Consider the following 16,795-nt stretch of genomic DNA (forward strand, 5'->3'; position numbering starts at 1 on the left):
TCGCACCAACTGAGACTCCCTGATTCCCATCCATAAGCTAATTCATCAACTGGAGAGCCAAGGAGTGATCAGCAAGACCCATTCACCTTTTAATAGTCCCATATGGCCAGTGCGAAAGTCTAATGGTGAGTGGAGACTAACAGTGGGCTATCGTGGCCTGAACGAAGTCACGCCACCACTGAGTGCTGCAGTGCCAGACATGTTAGAACTCCAGTATGAACTAGAATTGACAACAGCTAAGTGATACACCACAGTTGGTATATTGATTATATCGTTGTGTGGTAACACAGCAGAGGAGGTTTTTGAGAAAGGGAAGAAAATAGTCCAAATCCTTCTAAAGGCTGGTTTTGCCGTAAAACAAAATGAAGTCAAAGGACCTGCACAAGAGATCCACATTTTTGGAATAAAATGGCAAGATGGACATCATCAAATCCCAATGGATGTGATCAAAATAACAGCTATGTCTCCACCAACTAGCAAAAAAGAAACACAAACTTTCCTAGGTGTCATGGGGTTTTGGAGAACGCACATTCCAAATTACAGTCTGATTGTAAGCCCGCTCTACCAAGTAACCCATCCGAAGAGTGATTTCAAATGGTGCCCTGAGCAATGACAAGCCTTTGAACAAATTAAGCAGGAAATAACTCATGCAGTAGCCCTTGGGCCAGTCCGAACAGGACCAGATGTAAAGAACATGCTCTACACCACAGCCAGGGAGAATGGCCCCACCTGGAGCCTCTGGCAGAAACAGCCTGGGGAAAACTCGAGGTCAACCCCTAGGGTTTTGGGGTCATGGATACAGAGGATCTGATGCCCGCTACACTCCAACCAAAAAGGAGGTATCAGCAGCACATGAGGGAGTTCGATCTGCTTCGGAAGTGGTCGGTACTGAAGCGCAGCTCCTCCTGGCACCCCGACTGCCGGTACTGGGTTGGATGTTCAAAGGAAGGGTCCCCTCTACACATCATGCAACTGATGCTACATGGAGCAAGTGGGTTGCACTGATTACTCAACTCAGCAGGCTCAAATAGGAAACCCCAGTCATCCAGGAATCTTGGAAGTGACTATGGACTGGCCAGAAGGCAAACATTTCGGGATATCACCAGAGGAGGAAGAAGCCCATACTGAAGAAGTCCCACTGTACAACAAGCTACCAGAAAACAAGAATATGCCCTGTTTGCTGATGGGTCCTGTCGTATTGTGGGAAAGCATCGGAGATGGAAAGCTGCTGTATGGAGTCCTACACGACGAGTTGCAGAAGCTGCTGAGGGAGAAGGTGAATCAAGTCAGTTTGAAGAAGTGAAAGCCATCCAGCTGGCTTTAGATACTGCTGAACGAGAAAAGTGGCCAGTTCTCTATCTCTATACTGATTCATGGATGGTAGCAAATACCCTGTGGGTGGTTACAGCAATGGAAGCAGAACAACTGCCAGCACAGGGGCAAACCCATCTGGGCTGCTGCATTGTGGCAAGATCTTGCTGCCCAGGTAGAGAACCTGGTTATAAAGGTATGCTATGTAGATGCTGATGCACTTCAAAATCAGGCTACTGAAGAACATCAGAACCACCAGCAAGTGGATCAGGCTGCTAAGACTGAAGTGGCTCAGGTGGATCTGGACTGGCAACATAAAGGTGAATTATTCATAGCCCAATGGGCCCATGACACCTCAGGCCATCAGGGGGGGAGGGTGAGCAAACAGCTGTGTGGTGCTTAGCTGCCAGCTGGGTTAAACCACAACAATGAAACAGCTGTTTTGTTTTTCCTGTCATTTCTCTTTTAACTTTGCTTCACCATTTCTTTTTTTATCCACACTGTCAGTCTGGCCATCAGAGCAATTCTGAGGTAAACAGTTGGAAGACAGAATGAAGTAGCTTTGTGCTTTAGTAGTTCCCCTCCCACACTTGTCCAACAGTACAGAAGTTAGTGATTTAACTTGTCTGGGGGTCCCCCTCTGTACAACTGAGGGGGACTAGTGTGGACAGGGTCTTCTTCCCACTGCCAGAACCAGGGCACTTGAAGAGTCCTCGAGAGTGGGTAGGATCTACAGGTTAGAATCCATTTCTTAGGACTGGAAATTGCTGTCTCCAACTCCGTGAGATCTTCTCTTCTAGGGTGAAAGCAAGCTTCGTCTGGCACTAGTTGTCTGCAACGTAAAAAAGTTTTGGAAAAGAAAATTCATTAATTAAGTAGCAAATGGTAACAGTCTCTCAACAGAAGTCAACAGCCAGGCCCAGGTCGACATTCCGAGTGCATGTCAGAGAGTAACAGTTGAACCACAACCAACCAGGGCTTGGCCAGTGTTGTGGTTTAGCCCAGCTGGCAGCCAAACACCACACAGCCGTTCGCTCACCCTCCCCCCTCCCTCTCTGGGATGGGGGAGAGAAACGGGAAAGTGAAGTCTGTGAGTTGAGATAAAGACAGTTTATTAAGACAGGGAAAAGAATAACAACAATAATAATAATAATAATAGTATTAATAGTAATAATGTGTACGAAATAAGTGATGCACAATGCAATTGCTCACCACCCGTTGACCGATGCCCAGCCTATCCCCGAGCAGCCGGCCCCCCCCTCCACCCCGGCTAGCCACCCCTATATATTGTTCAGCATGACGTCAGATGGTATGGAATACCCCTTTGGCCAGTTTGGGTCAGCTGTCCTGGGTCTGTCCCCTCCCAGCTCCTGCTGCATCCCTAGCCTGCTCGCTAGCAGGACAGAGCGAGAAGCTGAAAAGTCCTTGGCTTGGTGTAAGCACTGCTCTACAACAATTAAAACATCAGCATGTTATCAGCGCTCTTCTCATCCTAATCCAAAACATAGCACCCTGCCAGCTACTAGGAGGAAAATTAACTCTGTCCTAACTGAAACCAGGACAGCCAAAACTAAGGAATAGCTATTGACAAATCTTCAACTGCACACTCACGTATATGTGCACACAGGCACATTCTCACAGGGACAGCTAACTTAAATGAAATGCATTCTAGGAAATCCTAACTTCCATTAGAGGAGGTATTTTGGAGCTCTTTAGTTCTATTCTGCCTTTCATTTGCCTCCCATCCCCTTCCACTGCACATTCCCACATCAGCTTCCATAGTTCCATTGCACCCCCTCCAAGTATGAGAGCCAGCTCTGCCATCAAATTCACTGGAAGCACTGGAATTACTCAGAAGAGATTCCCTTTTTTGCACAGTATCATTCATTTTCCTCTAGTCAAATAGATGGGAAAAGTACACTGCCACCCTGGCAAGTCTAGAGATAGAGAGTCACTGCAACGTGCTGCAGCCTGGCCCATCCATGCCTACCAAACCCACAATTAATGCTAATCCAACCCCTGTTACCACACCACCACCACCCCACAAAGACGCAGCCCTGAGCCCACTCCAACCCCTGCAGCAGGTCCAGTAGCTGGGCCAGTGAACTAACCTATGCCAGTACCAGTCACCCCCATCAGTCACCAGCTGCTTTCCAGGTTACACCAGAACAAATAGCCCCGAACCACCTGTTTTAGCCTCAAATGCAATGCACTGCAGCATGTCCCAAGCCAGAGGTGTAAAGTCAGTTCGTACTCTGTGACATTAGTTAAGACTGACTCCTACCCCTGCAATCGGCTTCCTCATGAGGGCAAGTGGAAGGGCAGGCACCACTCTCTCCTCTTTAGTGAGGAGTGATAGGACTCACAAGAACCATGTCAGGCTGGAACAGGGGAGGTTCAGGCTGGACATCAGGAAGAGGTTCTTTACCAAGAGGGTTGTTACGCACTGTCCTGGTTTCAGGTAGGACAGAGTTAATTTTCCTCCTAGTAGCTGGCAGGGTGCTATGTTTTGGATTAGGATGAGAAGAGCGCTGATAACATGCTGATGTTTTAATTGTTGTAGAGCAGTGCTTACACCAAGCCAAGGACTTTTCAGCCTCTCTCTGTCCTGCTAGCGAGCAGGCTAGGGATGCAGCAGGAGCTGGGAGGGGACAGACCCAGGACAGCTGACCCAAACTGGCCAAAGGGGTATTCCATACCATCTGATGTCATGCTGAACAGTATATAGGGGTGGCTAGCCGGGGTGGAGGGGGGGGCCGGCTGCTCGGGGATAGGCTGGGCATCGGTCAACAGATGGTGAGCAATTGCATTGTGCATCACTTATTTCGTACACATTATTACTATTAATACTACTATTAATATTATTCTTTTCCCTGTCTTAATAAACTGTCTTTATCTCAACTCACAGGCTTCACTTTCCCGTTTCTCTCCCCCATCCCGGAGAGGGAGGGGGGAGGGTGAGCGAACAGCTGTGTGGTGTTTGGCTGCCAGCCGGGCTAAACCACAACATGCACTCAAACAGGCTCCTCAGGGATGTAGTCACAGCACCAAGCCTGTACGAGTTCAAGAAGCATTTGGACTGTGCTCTTACATAGTCTGAATTATTGGGTAGACCTGTGTGGTGCCAGGAGTTGGACTCGATCCTTGTGGGTCCCTTCCAACTCAGGATGTTCTATAGTTCTATGATTAATCTGCCCATGGCTCTGGCAAAGGATCTAGCTGAAAGGCAGCTTTTTGCAGAGATTTTAGATACACACATGACCTACAGGCACTCCTGCAATCAAACACAGAGGAGAAAAGTTTTCATTCCATGCTGTGACAGGCTCCTCCATGGGGGGGAGAGGCAATGACTCTAAGGGCCAAGGATAATGATGTGGGATGCTCACACAGGCCTAGATACCCACAGCTGCAGGGAGCCTTTGCCTGTGATGTCAGTGCCCTCAAAATCAACAGGTGTTCAAGATTTACCTCTGCCATCCCTTGGATGACCCCATGAACAGTAGTGCACTTGCAAGGGGGGGCTGAACCATGACTACCACCAGTTGTCTCATCTTCAGACAAAGAATGTTTCCTGGCAACCCTAGGTTGATTACAAGTGCAATGAACTATTACAAATCTTCAAAATTCAAAAGACAAATTAACAAGGATTTCTAGATTATTCCTTTGGAAGTACAAGGGGTAGTTGACCCAGTGCTGACATGGAAGCAACATCTTGAACATCAACTCTGAGCAATTAAAAATTAAGAAACCATCTAAGAAAATTTTATCTCCTTAGAGAAGTTAGAAAAGCTCAACTACCTCATAGTCCAGTATGTTGCCATTTTATCATCTTGGGAACACCCACTAGGAAATAGAGATGCGCATTATAGTACACATTTTTTAGAGAGTGAATTACACATTCAGGGTAGGGGACTGATGTCAGCACATATCCATAAGCTGAATTTACTTCATGGATCCCATTTTTGCTCAAGGCCCTGTATGTTTTCTCCTGTTATGCCAGATTCAGAGCACAAATGCCAAGGTCTCTGAACCCTACAGGGGGAGAGGGGTACTTCTCTTTATAGGAAACTAAATCCATGTGATTATTTTAGTTAAAACAAGTTGTGGAAAGACCCTCTCTTCCTGCTTATTTGTCTTGTTTTGGACAGAATTTCTCAACCCTTCCAAATACAATTTTTATCGAGAATGGCCACTCATCTTTGGTCACTGTGAGCACTGTCATTTCCAGTATGCCACATTTCATAACGATTTTCCATGTTGAAGTGTTGCAAGTGCCCACTTTTTTTTAAACACTAGTTGAAAGTTTAGATGATTAAATGAAAAAGTGATAAGCAAGCTACAATTTTTAGATAGCTTTAAGTAGAACTCAAGTCCTCTGTGACATTTTACGCATGTTTCCTAACACTGACCTTAAAAACCAGCTGTGGGCATTATTTATACTCATTTCTATCTTCCTCCAAATGAGCAGCCTCAGAAATGATCAAGCCCATTTCACACACAACTGAAGGTAATTCTCAGAAGCACCCAATTAATTTCGAACATCACCTTTTGGCTCCTTGAACCTTAAAATACTCCCTTCAACTTCTAACAAGATTTTACTAACTTCATAGAGGAAAAGAAGAGTTGAAAGTGCTTGAAAATATGAAAACATTTTAGTGTAACAGAAAAGTCACAGGAAGCCAGAGCAAATAGTCCTACAGGACTTCTAAAAAGGATTTGTAACCACAACCTGGTCCACCCAATTGGAAGGGTTACCTTCATACTTGTATTCTTTCACCAGATGAGCAGCAAGGGTGCCTCAGCCAACATTTTCATTTTTGTTCAGAAGTTATCATTCTCTCCGTAACATCATTGGGCCAAAACCTAAGACCTGCAGAGTTGGAAACAGACCATCAACGGCAAGTAAAAGGACAGATGAGCAGAAGCATACTGGCTCACAGAAAATACAGAGGTAAGGGATGTTGAAGAAACAAGTGATGGATAGTCACTCACAAAAGGAAAGAAGGGCACAGTAGACAAGAGCAGACATCTTGAAAGACACCAAACAATGACCCAAGAGCTGCTCAGGAAAGCAGAGAAAAAGAGCCAAAGGAAAATTTGAGCAGTGTAGGACAGGAGATTTCTGTCACCACAGTTATATTACTTCAGCTCTTTGTAGAGCAACTGCTGTTAGACATTTCCTTCCACAAGACATCAGAACAGCAGCTAAGTCAGCTGAACATTATTGTATTGAAAATGCAATTGGACAATTGTCTGATCAGTTTCAATATTACAGGTAACACAAGATTAAGCTGTCACAGTACGATTACCATGTGTATGAAATCTTGTGGTACCATGGAGAGTGAAAGCCAGTTGTTTGCATTTGAGATTTATGCCACAAAAATGAAGTAGTTATGCATCTAGAATTCCTCTCACTTTAAAAAGGGAGAAATTCCCCAAAATAGGGGATGAAATAACCCTTTTTTCAGAGTAGCATGCAGTGTGTTCCCCAAACTCCCAAAAAAAGTAAACAAGGCTAAGTGACTTCACTACCTAAACCTACCATCATTCTAGAACGCACCTGTCCTCTTTTAAAAGCAAAAAGTGCCACATCACCTTTGTTTGCCTCCCCACCAGACTCATTTCTCTGTTTAGAAGGTCTAGAGGAGTTCTGAGATTCTTGATACATTTTAGGGAAGATGGAGAAGCCTTGAAGGACTGTTTCAAAGATGCTGGTAACTCAGTTCTTGAACTATGGAGTTGGTCAAGAGCTGCCAGAAAGGTGCTTTGTTTAGAAAGCACAAATGACAACCATAACCACATTACCCAACAACCCCTCACCAAACACCCTACTAATAAAATACTGAAAAGCCCTGTCATTTGAATTGCCCTTGTACCTGACTGTTAGAGAACATGGGCTTCACAAGCAATGTACTCCAAGTCTCTCCCACTTCCTTAAACCACATTACCTCTTTGCCTTCAGGAAGAAACAGTTGATTGTATCTATTCTGTAATTCCCTATGGAATATAGAAACAGCTCTGTAATTTCAAAGCATCTTTAGAGGAAACCACACGAGAAAGGTCTGGCATGGTGAAGACACACCTTTACTAGTTGACTGTCTTATTTTCTCTATCTAAAACAACTGCAAGAGGTAGTGCAGCATAGCAACAGTATCTCTCAGATCCACCCTTAATCTTGGTGTTGGAGCACATGCACACATTTCAGTCATTTACAGGCAAAACATTTGGGAGATTCAAATACATGAAAGCTCCTGCAAACCAAACAAAACTCCAGACATCAGTAACAGAATAAGAAATGATTACAAGAAGAGCAGTTAGCTAGCATCCAAATAGCATAAAAATACAGTGAACATTACCATTTCATTACCTGAAAATGTGTAAGGGCACACTCTAAATGAAGAAACACCTATGTCAAAATGTTTACAGGCACTTCTGACTAGCTTGTGTTTTTAAGTGAGCAATTACCTATTGCCATGTTTAGGCAAAGGCTTGACATTTTTAAGTCAAAAAAAAGGTCACAGAATCATGTAGGTTGGAAAAGACCTCCAAGATCACCTAGTCCAACCTCTGACCTAACACTAGCAAGTCCTCCACTAAACCATATCACTTAGCTCTACATCAAAACATCTTCTAAAGACCTCCAGGGATGGTGACTCAACCACTTCCCTGGACAGCCCATTCCAATGCCTAACAACCCTTTCTGTAAAGAAGTTCTTCCTAATATCCAACCTAAACCTCCCCTAGCACAACTTAAGCCCATTCCCCCTCATCCTGTCACCAGGCATATGGGAGAATAGACTAACCCCCACCTTGCTATTCTTCCTATCAGTGAGAAGTTTCCCTTCTGGGTCCAAGTATTGCATTTCTCTCCTCATGGGAGAAGTGGGGCTAACATTTTTAAGAGCTCTTAAGCCACAACTAGCTTGTTTAGTTTTGCTCTGAATTAGTAGAAGGTAGCTATGTTCTCAGCAGTAACAGCCCTTCTTACCACATGCTTTTCTGTTCTGGGCTGCTATTTGCTGCTCCCACTATAACCTATGTTAAATATTGCCATTTTTGAAATAACACAGGCCAGACCAGCACTGAAACCCGTGTTATTATGTTTGACACAGAAACAAATGCTGAGGCTACCTGCTTGCACATCTTAGGCCCAAGCATTCTCACAAGTATGATGGGGCTGCCCCAGGAGATCCAGGGCACTGGCAGAGCCAGTTCCCCTGTAGTTCAGGAGCCTTTGCACAAAGAACCATCGCAGTTGTGCATGGGGGTACAGTCTCTTTAGAACACTGACCTCTTCTCACTGCAGACATTAAAGTGTGTATGGCACAAATTTGAAAATGCTAATATTAAGTGAGGTGAAGGACATCAGCCACCTCCTCCAGGACTGCTCCTGCCTGGCTGCTTGTGCCCAGGGACCCCTCTGCCCAGGCTGAGTAATGCAGCTCCACTATCCCAAGTGGAAATGCTAATACAGCTGAGCACAGTTAAAGAGACACACAAAAAGGTCACCAAGCTACCTGAACCAAAGGCAATCTTTGACACAACTCATGGAAACCTAAGACTCAGTCAAGTCCCCTTCTTCCTCTCCAGCTAGGGAGGATACAAGTCCACTACTGCAGGCACACATGCAGCACTCCCCTTTTTCACGAGAACACACACAGTTGCAGATCCTTGAACACCAAACAAGGCCCCTCTGGCAGGGGAGAGCACCTGCCCAGCTCCCAGACCCCTTACCTACTTCACAGCTCTCCTTCTCACCAGCAGTTCCAGCTTCAACTCTCATGCAACACTCCATCCTGGTTTGGACTGGAAGTATTTTCCTCCCAGTACCTTGTGTAGTGCTCTGTTTTGCATTTAAAATGACTCACACTGGTAACACACTGATGTTTTAATTGTTACAGAGCAGTGCTTTCAGGAAACCAGAGACTTCTCAGCTTCTCATACCACCCTGCCAGTGTGCAGGCTGGGGGCACACAAGGAGCTGGGAGTGGACAGAACCTGGACAGCTGACCCTCAGCTGGTTTAAGGAATATTCCAGATGTGGCTTCCTGATGAGAACTTTCAAGGGGTGACTAGCCAGAGGGTTTGAAGACCACTGCTTAGGGACAGCCTAGGAATCAGCCAGGGGATGATAAGTAATTGCACAACGCATCGCTTGATTTGTACAGGTTTTATTGCCATTCTTTCTCTTCAATGCTACCGAACTGCCTTTATCTCAACCCACAAGCTTCTAGCTGACCCCTCCAACCCAAATGCCACCAAGTGAGAAAGGGAGACCAAACAGCTTCATGGTGCTAACCTGCCAGCTGGGTTAAATCACCACACACTCACACACTAACCCTTCAAATACACCATCCTCAGGAGACCTCCCCCCCCACCCCCCCAAAAAATCCCCACCCAACACCTGGCCCAGACCTGAGGCCCCTGCTATTCACCCCCAGCCCAACTGAAGAGCCCACAGGTGAACACAGCCACACCCCAGGCTGGGGAAGGTGCACCCATCCCTCACCAGCACCAGGCATAACCCGCAGCCTTCCTCTAGCCACCACTGCACAGCCCAGCCCTCCCCTTGCTCATGCCAGACTCCGCCCCCCCCCCCCCCCCAACAGCTCAGCTGGGGCACACCGCTCCTGCCCCAGCACCCCCACATACCAAACCCCACTCCATCCTGGCACCAGGCACTGCGTGAGCCCAGAAACGGGTGGCCGGGACCGCTCAGGCCCCAAGTACCCGGAACATGCAAGAAACTGGCACAACCCCAAGCCCACCATGGAGACGTCCCAGTGACAGCAGACCCTGACTGAACCTCGCCCTTCATCTCAGGGCCCGTCCCCATCCCCTCGCACGCCAGGCGCAGGGGCTGCACCTCCCCAATTGTAACGGCACTACTTCAGCCTCGGGGTTTCACCACGGGCTCAACGACCCGCTAACTACAGATCCGTCGCTCCACAAAAGCCCGAGAAGACCCCAGCACCCCCGGGGAAGAGCTCACAGAGCCACAGCAAACCTGGGCGCCGCCCTCGCCGCCAGCACTGCCACCAGCCCCGCTCTCACATCAGCGCCAAAAGCCCCCCGGCGCCATTCCTAGGCCAGCCCCGAGTCCCCGCCCCCAGCCCTCACACACTAATTATGCTAAAACGCCACGTATGCTAATTAGCCGCATGCGCAGTCCGTGCTCCAGAACCTTCTGGAAAGGGCTGGGGGGGACGCTGTTGCTGAGGTGCTCCCTGCCCCCCGGCTGTCAGAGTCAGGGCTGCACAGGCAGCAGGTGGTTGCTGGGGGGTGCCCAGAAAAGGGCTGCCCTGCCTTCGCGAGGTCCGCACTTCTCAGCCAATTTGAAATGGATTAAGCTCCTTTCCTACCAAGTGTGTGACACGTCGTCCTTTTCTCCTCGGTCTCTCACAGGCACCACGGGCGAGGGGTGCCTACACCCCTGGCCTGGCTCCAGCAGCTGGCACCCAGCGCACTCGTCAGTCCACCCGGCTGTCCACGCTCGAAGTCATACAATCCAACAATCATTTTGCTCAGAAAATATATAAATAAAAAAACAAATAAATAAATAAATAAATTAAAAGACCAAACCTTTAAACCTAGAACAGTTGTGCTTGCCCTTTCCTGCCTTCCCTCTGCCTCCTTGCCAGGCTTGGACACCACCTGGCACGTGTGTGCAAACCCACCGCTGGTGTCACCTTAGTTGTCTTGGGTTTTTCTTTCTCCCTGAAGGAATTGTCCAGCAGTTCTTGGCCTTGGTGGCGGACAGTTCTGCTGAAAGTCTTTGGTTTCTGACCTTTAGCTTGGACTTTGTAAATAGTGTAAAGCAAGAGAAGCAAGGTCCGTGTGTCTGTGGGCAATAGAAGCAGACAGAGAGAGGGAATAAGGAAAGCATGTCGATTTTGCAGCTTTTAGCTAACTGAGGGAGTATGCTGTATATTAACAACAAGGACAGGACTGAGGCATGGAGTACGAGGACGGGATGACCCTAAAAGATAAGGGAAGAAAAGACTTCATACACACACATAATAGAACCAGAAAGAACTGGCTTGGACTGCTGAAGTCTGTAAAAGGAAGGAAGGGTCAGAAGTTTAGGAGCGAGGAAGACTTCTGGCCTTCAAGAGACCACCAGAGTACGCTGGACTACCACCCAAGGACTCCAGCGTGCATGCGAACAGGGACGGGAACCTATGTTAATAATTCTTTGGATACCTAATGAATATGCAAGAGACTTATGGGGAAGTGAGATGAATATGTATATATGCCATTAATATAAGCACCCCGGCAGTAACCCTTGGTGTGTGTGCTAGGCAGAGTGATCCCCCCCCACACCCAGCGCTGTAATAAAGAATACCTGCTTAATAACTTTGGTTATTGAGTTTTCACTGCATCTGATTCAACCTGTCCAGGTCCCTCTGCAGGGCCTTCCTACCCTCTGGCACATCGACACTTCCCCCCAGTTTGGTGTCATCTGCAAACTTACTGAGGGTGCACTCAGTTCCCTCATCCAAATCATCAATAAAGATATTAAACAGGATGGCCCCCGACACTGACCCCTGGGGATCACCACTCGTGACCGGTCGCCAGCTGGATTTCACTCCGTTCACCACCACTCTCTGGGCCTGGACATCCAGCCAGTTTTTTACCCAGCAAAGAGTGTACCTGTCCAAGCCATGGGCTGCCAGCTTCTCCAGGAGAAGACTGTGGTAGACTGTGTCAGAGGCCTTGCTGAAGTCTGGGTAGACTTCATCAAGAGCCTTTCCCTCATCCACCAGGTGGGTCACCCAGTCATAGAAGGAGATGAGGTTGGTCAGGCAGGACTTGCCTTTCCTGAACTCATGCTGACTGGGCCTGATCCTCTGGTTGTCCTGCACATGCTGTGTGATTGCACTCAGGATAATCTGTTCCGTCACCTTCCCTGGCACCGACCGAGGTCAGGCTGACAGAAGCATACCAGCTACTATGAGGAAAATTAACTCTATCCTAACTGAAGCCAGGACAGATGGGAGTCATGGAGTCTTGGTGCGATATTGCTGCTAGTGCACTGTCATGGTAGCAATCAGCACCTGCTGAGGGTTCTTTGACCTTCAGCAACCCCACAACACAAGGGTCCTCCAACAGGGAAGACGGCTGCTTAATTTTCTCTTTCGCCAAGGCAGCTATGCCAAAAGCCCACCAGTACCCTTCTGGGTCCCTGAAGTCGCCTCTTCTGAGGTAGTCTATGCCAAGGATGCATGGAGCCTTGGGGCCAGTCACAGTGGGGTGCTTTTGCCACTCCTTCCCAGTTAGGCTCCTTTCAGCCTCCAATGGTTAGCTCTTGGGATCCCACATCACTCCAGAAATATAAATGGGATCTGCCCATTTATAGTTTGATGGCATTAGGGTACACTGTGCACTGGTGTCCACTCAAGCCTTATACTTCTGCAGGTTTGATGTGCCAGACCACTGAATCCACACTGTCCTGGTTGTCCCTTTTCCTCCACCTGTTCTATATCCAAGTATCATGTCCTCCAAGCTCAAGATTGATGTATCCCTATGAGCAAGAAGGCAGGCAAAGGGGGCAGGAGATCTTCCTGGATGAGCAAGGAGCTCCTGGCAAAACTCAAACAGAAGAAGGAATGTGGAAAAAGAAAGCACGTGGAAAAAGGGCCAGGCCACCTGGGAGGAATTTATGACCATTGTCAGAGTATGCAGGGATGCGATGAGGAAGGTCAAGGCCCATTTGAAAATCTGTCATGGGATGTCAAGGACAACAAGAAAAGCTTCTTCAGATATATCAATAGTAAGAGTAAGACTAGGGAAAATGTGGGCCTGCTGCTGAATGGAGTGGGTGCCCTGGCAACAAATTATACAATGAAGGCAGAGTTACTGAATGCCTTCTTTGCTTCTGGCTTCACTGCTAAGAGCAACCCTCAGGAATTTCAGAACCTAGAGACAAGAGAGGAAGTCTGGAGAAAGGAGGACTTTACGTTGGTTGAGGAAGATCGGGTTAGAGATCATGTAGGCAAACCTGACACCCACAAATCCATGAGCCCCAATGGGATGCACCCTTCAGTGCTGAGGGAGATGGCAGATGTTACTGGCCACTCTCCATCATCTTTGAAAGGTTATGGAGAACAGGAGAGGTGCCTGAGGATTAGAAGAAATCCAGTATTACAAAAAGGGCAAGAAGGAGGACCCAGGCAACTACAGGCCAATCAACCTCACCTCCATCTCCGGAAAGGTGATGGAACAGCTCATCCTGGAGGTCATCTCCAAGCACGTGGAGGATTAGAAAGGTGATCAGTAGTCAGCATGCACTCACCAAGGGGAAATCATGCTTAACTGATCTGATAGCCTTCTGTGGTGGGATGACTGGATGGGTAAATGAAGGGAGAGTAGCGGATGCTGTCTACCTTGACTTCAGCAAGGTTTTTGACACTATCTCCCATAACATCCTCATAGACGAGCTCAGGAAGTGTGGCCTAGATGAGTGGACAGTGAGGTGGATCGAAAACTGCCTGGATGGCAGAGCTCAGAGGGCTGTGCTCAGTGACACTGAGTCTAGTTGGAGGCCTGTAGCTAGTGGTGGATTAAGTTCATGGTCAGTGTAATATGAGCACATATTATATACAAACCAACAAAACCATAAACAAACTTAGGCCAGCCCCCAGAGATAACAAACAACAAGAAAGGGATTAGAAAAACAAACTTCAAAGCACATAAAACCGCACAGTGAATGAAAAAAAAAAAGTCAACATTGTGACCAACTTCTATTAAACTAGTATAAGGAGTATAATAAATATGTTTTAACACATTCTGTTGGTCAGATCTGTTGTTATCTCAACCCTTCATGCCCCGCATTGGGCACCAAAAGGGCTATTGTGGTTTAACCCAGCAGGCAGCTCAGCACCACACAACTGTTCACTCACCCTCCTCCCTCCCTGCCCTGAGTGGGATAGGTGAGAGAATCAGAAGGAAAAAAAGTAAAAAAATAAAAAAATAAAAAAAGTAAAAAAACAAAAAGTAAAACAAATGGGATGAGATAAAGACAGTTTAATAGGACAGAAAAGGAAGGAAATAATGATAATAATATATATATTTATATTTATTATATATATTTATAATATATACATACACAATTATTTTATATATATGTATATATATGTGTGTGTGTGTATATATATATATATATATATACATACACAAAGCAAGTGATGCACAAAGCAGTTACTCAGCACCTGCCAACTGATGCCCATCCCTGAGCAGCAGCCCCCCCGGCTACCAACCCAGTTTTATTGTTCTGCATGACACCACATGGTATGGAATATCCCTTGGGTAGGTCGGGGTCAGCTGTCCTATTTCCGTCTCCTGCAAGCTCCTTGTGCACCCCCAGCCCCCTCGCTGTCAGGGCAGCACAAGAAGCTGAACAGTCCTTGGCTCTGTTTAAGTAGTGCTCTGCAACACCTAAAACATCAGTGTATTATCAGCATTATTCTCATACTAAAAAACACAGCACCATACCAGATATTCCGAGGAAAATTAACTCTATTTCAGCCAAAACCAGGACAATCAGAAAAATCATGTACTTTTATTGTGAGGAATCTGGTGCTATGATTCAGGAGATCTGAGCTGTAGCATGGTATACGAGGACCCATCAGCACACATGAGCAGTGTCAGAAATATCTTGTTGGTTTATTTGTTTGTTTGTTTTTGTTTGTTTGTTTTAAGTTTTAAGATAAAACTATTTGATAGATGAATGATATGACTCCCTTTAAGATGTCACCTAATGAAGTTATTCAGAAAAAGCTAATTCTGACTCTAACTTTTCATCAAAACTGGAATAAAATCTGATGAAGGTGGTGATTTTTTTTCTTTTGATTTTACTAAATTGGCTAGGAATAACTGAAAATCAGCACTGAAGTGTTAATGGAAGTCACATATTACAGTGGTTGGAGAAAAATAAGGTGTTCAGTGGAAACTAGAATGGATTCATTTCCATGTTTTTTCTTTCTGAACCCAGTCTGTCCTAGAATCCCTCCATCACTTCTGCTAGTCTGCGTTTAAATTAGAAAGGGTAGCCAGACTTACAATATTTTTACATATAAGCAGAAACCTGTTACTACAGAACAAGTTTTCTAAAATAAAACTCTGTTTATACGTTTTCCTAAAAAGCTCTTTAAGATTTAGAATCATAGAATGGCTCAGGTTGGAAGGGACCTTAAAGATCACCTACCTAGTTCCAATCCCCCTGCAATGGGCAGGGACACCACCCACTAGATCAGGTTGCCCAGGGCCTCATCTAACGTGGTCTTGGACAACTCCAGGGATGGGGCATCCACAGCCTCTCTGAGCAACCTGTTCCAGTGCCTCACCACCCTCGCAGTAAATAATTTTTTCTTTATATATAATCTAAATATAATCTAAATCTAAATCTAAATCTTTTTCAGTATAAAGCCATTCCCCCTTGTCCTGTCATTATCCAACTGAGCAAAAAGTTGTTCTCCATCTTTTTTATAAGCCCCCTTTAATTACTGAAAAGCCACAATGAGGTCACCCTGGAGCCTTCTCTTCTTCAGGCTGAACAGCCCCAACTCTCTCAGACTTTCTTCATAGGAGAGGTGCTCCAGCCTCTTGATCATCTTTGTGGCTCTCCTCTGGACCTGCTGTAACAGATCAACATCCCTACACATCCAGACGGCATCCCTCTACTCTTCCCCAGCCACGTGTTCCAGCTTCCACTGCTTGTGCATTTCCTTCTTGCACCTCAGTTTGACCGGCAGGTCTTGCTTAGCCGTCTTGGTTGTCTGCCTTCCCTGCCCACTTTCTTATGCAGGGGAGTGGAAAGTTCTTGTGCTCTAAGGGAAACATCCTTTAAGAGTTGCCAGCTCTGTTCAGCTCCTTTGTCCCTAAGGACAGTGTTCCAGGGAATCTTGTCCACTAGGTCTTTAAATACCTTGAAGTTTGCTCTGTGGAAGTTTAGGGTCCTGACTTTGCTCTTTGCCAGGCCCGTATTCCTCAACCAGGGCATGGTCACTGCAGCCCAGACTGCCTCCAGCCTTGACCTCTTTAATGGGCTCTTCCACGTTAGTGAGCACCAGGCCCAGTAATTCATGTCCTCTGGTTGGTTTGTCTAATACCTGGACCAGGAAGTTATCCTCAACGCAGTCTGGGAGTCTCCTGGATTGCTTACAGCCTGCTGTGTAGTTTTCCCAGCAGACATCTGGCTGGTTGAAATGCACCATCAGGATGAGAGCATGCGAGTATGACATTTCTTGTAGTTGAAGCAAGAATGCCTCATCCACAGCCTCTCCTTGATCGGGTGACCTGTAGTAGACCCCTACCACAAGCTATCCTTTATTGGTGTGGTCCTTAACTTTCACCCACAAGCTCTCAACCTGTCTGTTACACCTCATAGAAGTTGATTTGCTCAATGCCTTGAATATGGTTTGAAATGAACCTTTAATTTGGGAGGTGATATACATCAGTGTTTTTTTTCTGTAAGAGCTTTTGT

General features: G+C 46.4%; 1 protein-coding gene across 15 annotated transcripts in view; it reads right to left on the reverse strand.

Annotated features, from left to right (window-relative positions):
- The window catches only part of LOC121059985, a 32,841-nt gene extending 21,005 nt beyond the window's left edge, over positions 1-11,836 (reverse strand). For 5 of the 15 annotated variants that reach the window (XR_005814719.1, XR_005814718.1, XR_005814717.1 and 2 more), the window contains exons 1-5: positions 10,894-11,833; positions 7,260-7,308; positions 6,067-6,181; positions 4,780-4,891; positions 1,934-2,143 (exon numbers count right to left, since the gene is read on the reverse strand). The gene's annotated coding sequence lies outside the window, so the exon portion shown is untranslated. The other 10 variants (XR_005814713.1, XR_005814711.1, XR_005814716.1 and 7 more) reach the window with 9 other exon arrangements.
- Between the last annotated feature and the right edge of the window lie 4,959 nt (positions 11,837-16,795).

Source organism: Cygnus olor, chromosome 1 (assembly GCF_009769625.2).
Source record: "Cygnus olor isolate bCygOlo1 chromosome 1, bCygOlo1.pri.v2, whole genome shotgun sequence".
Lineage (NCBI taxonomy): Eukaryota > Metazoa > Chordata > Aves > Anseriformes > Anatidae > Cygnus > Cygnus olor.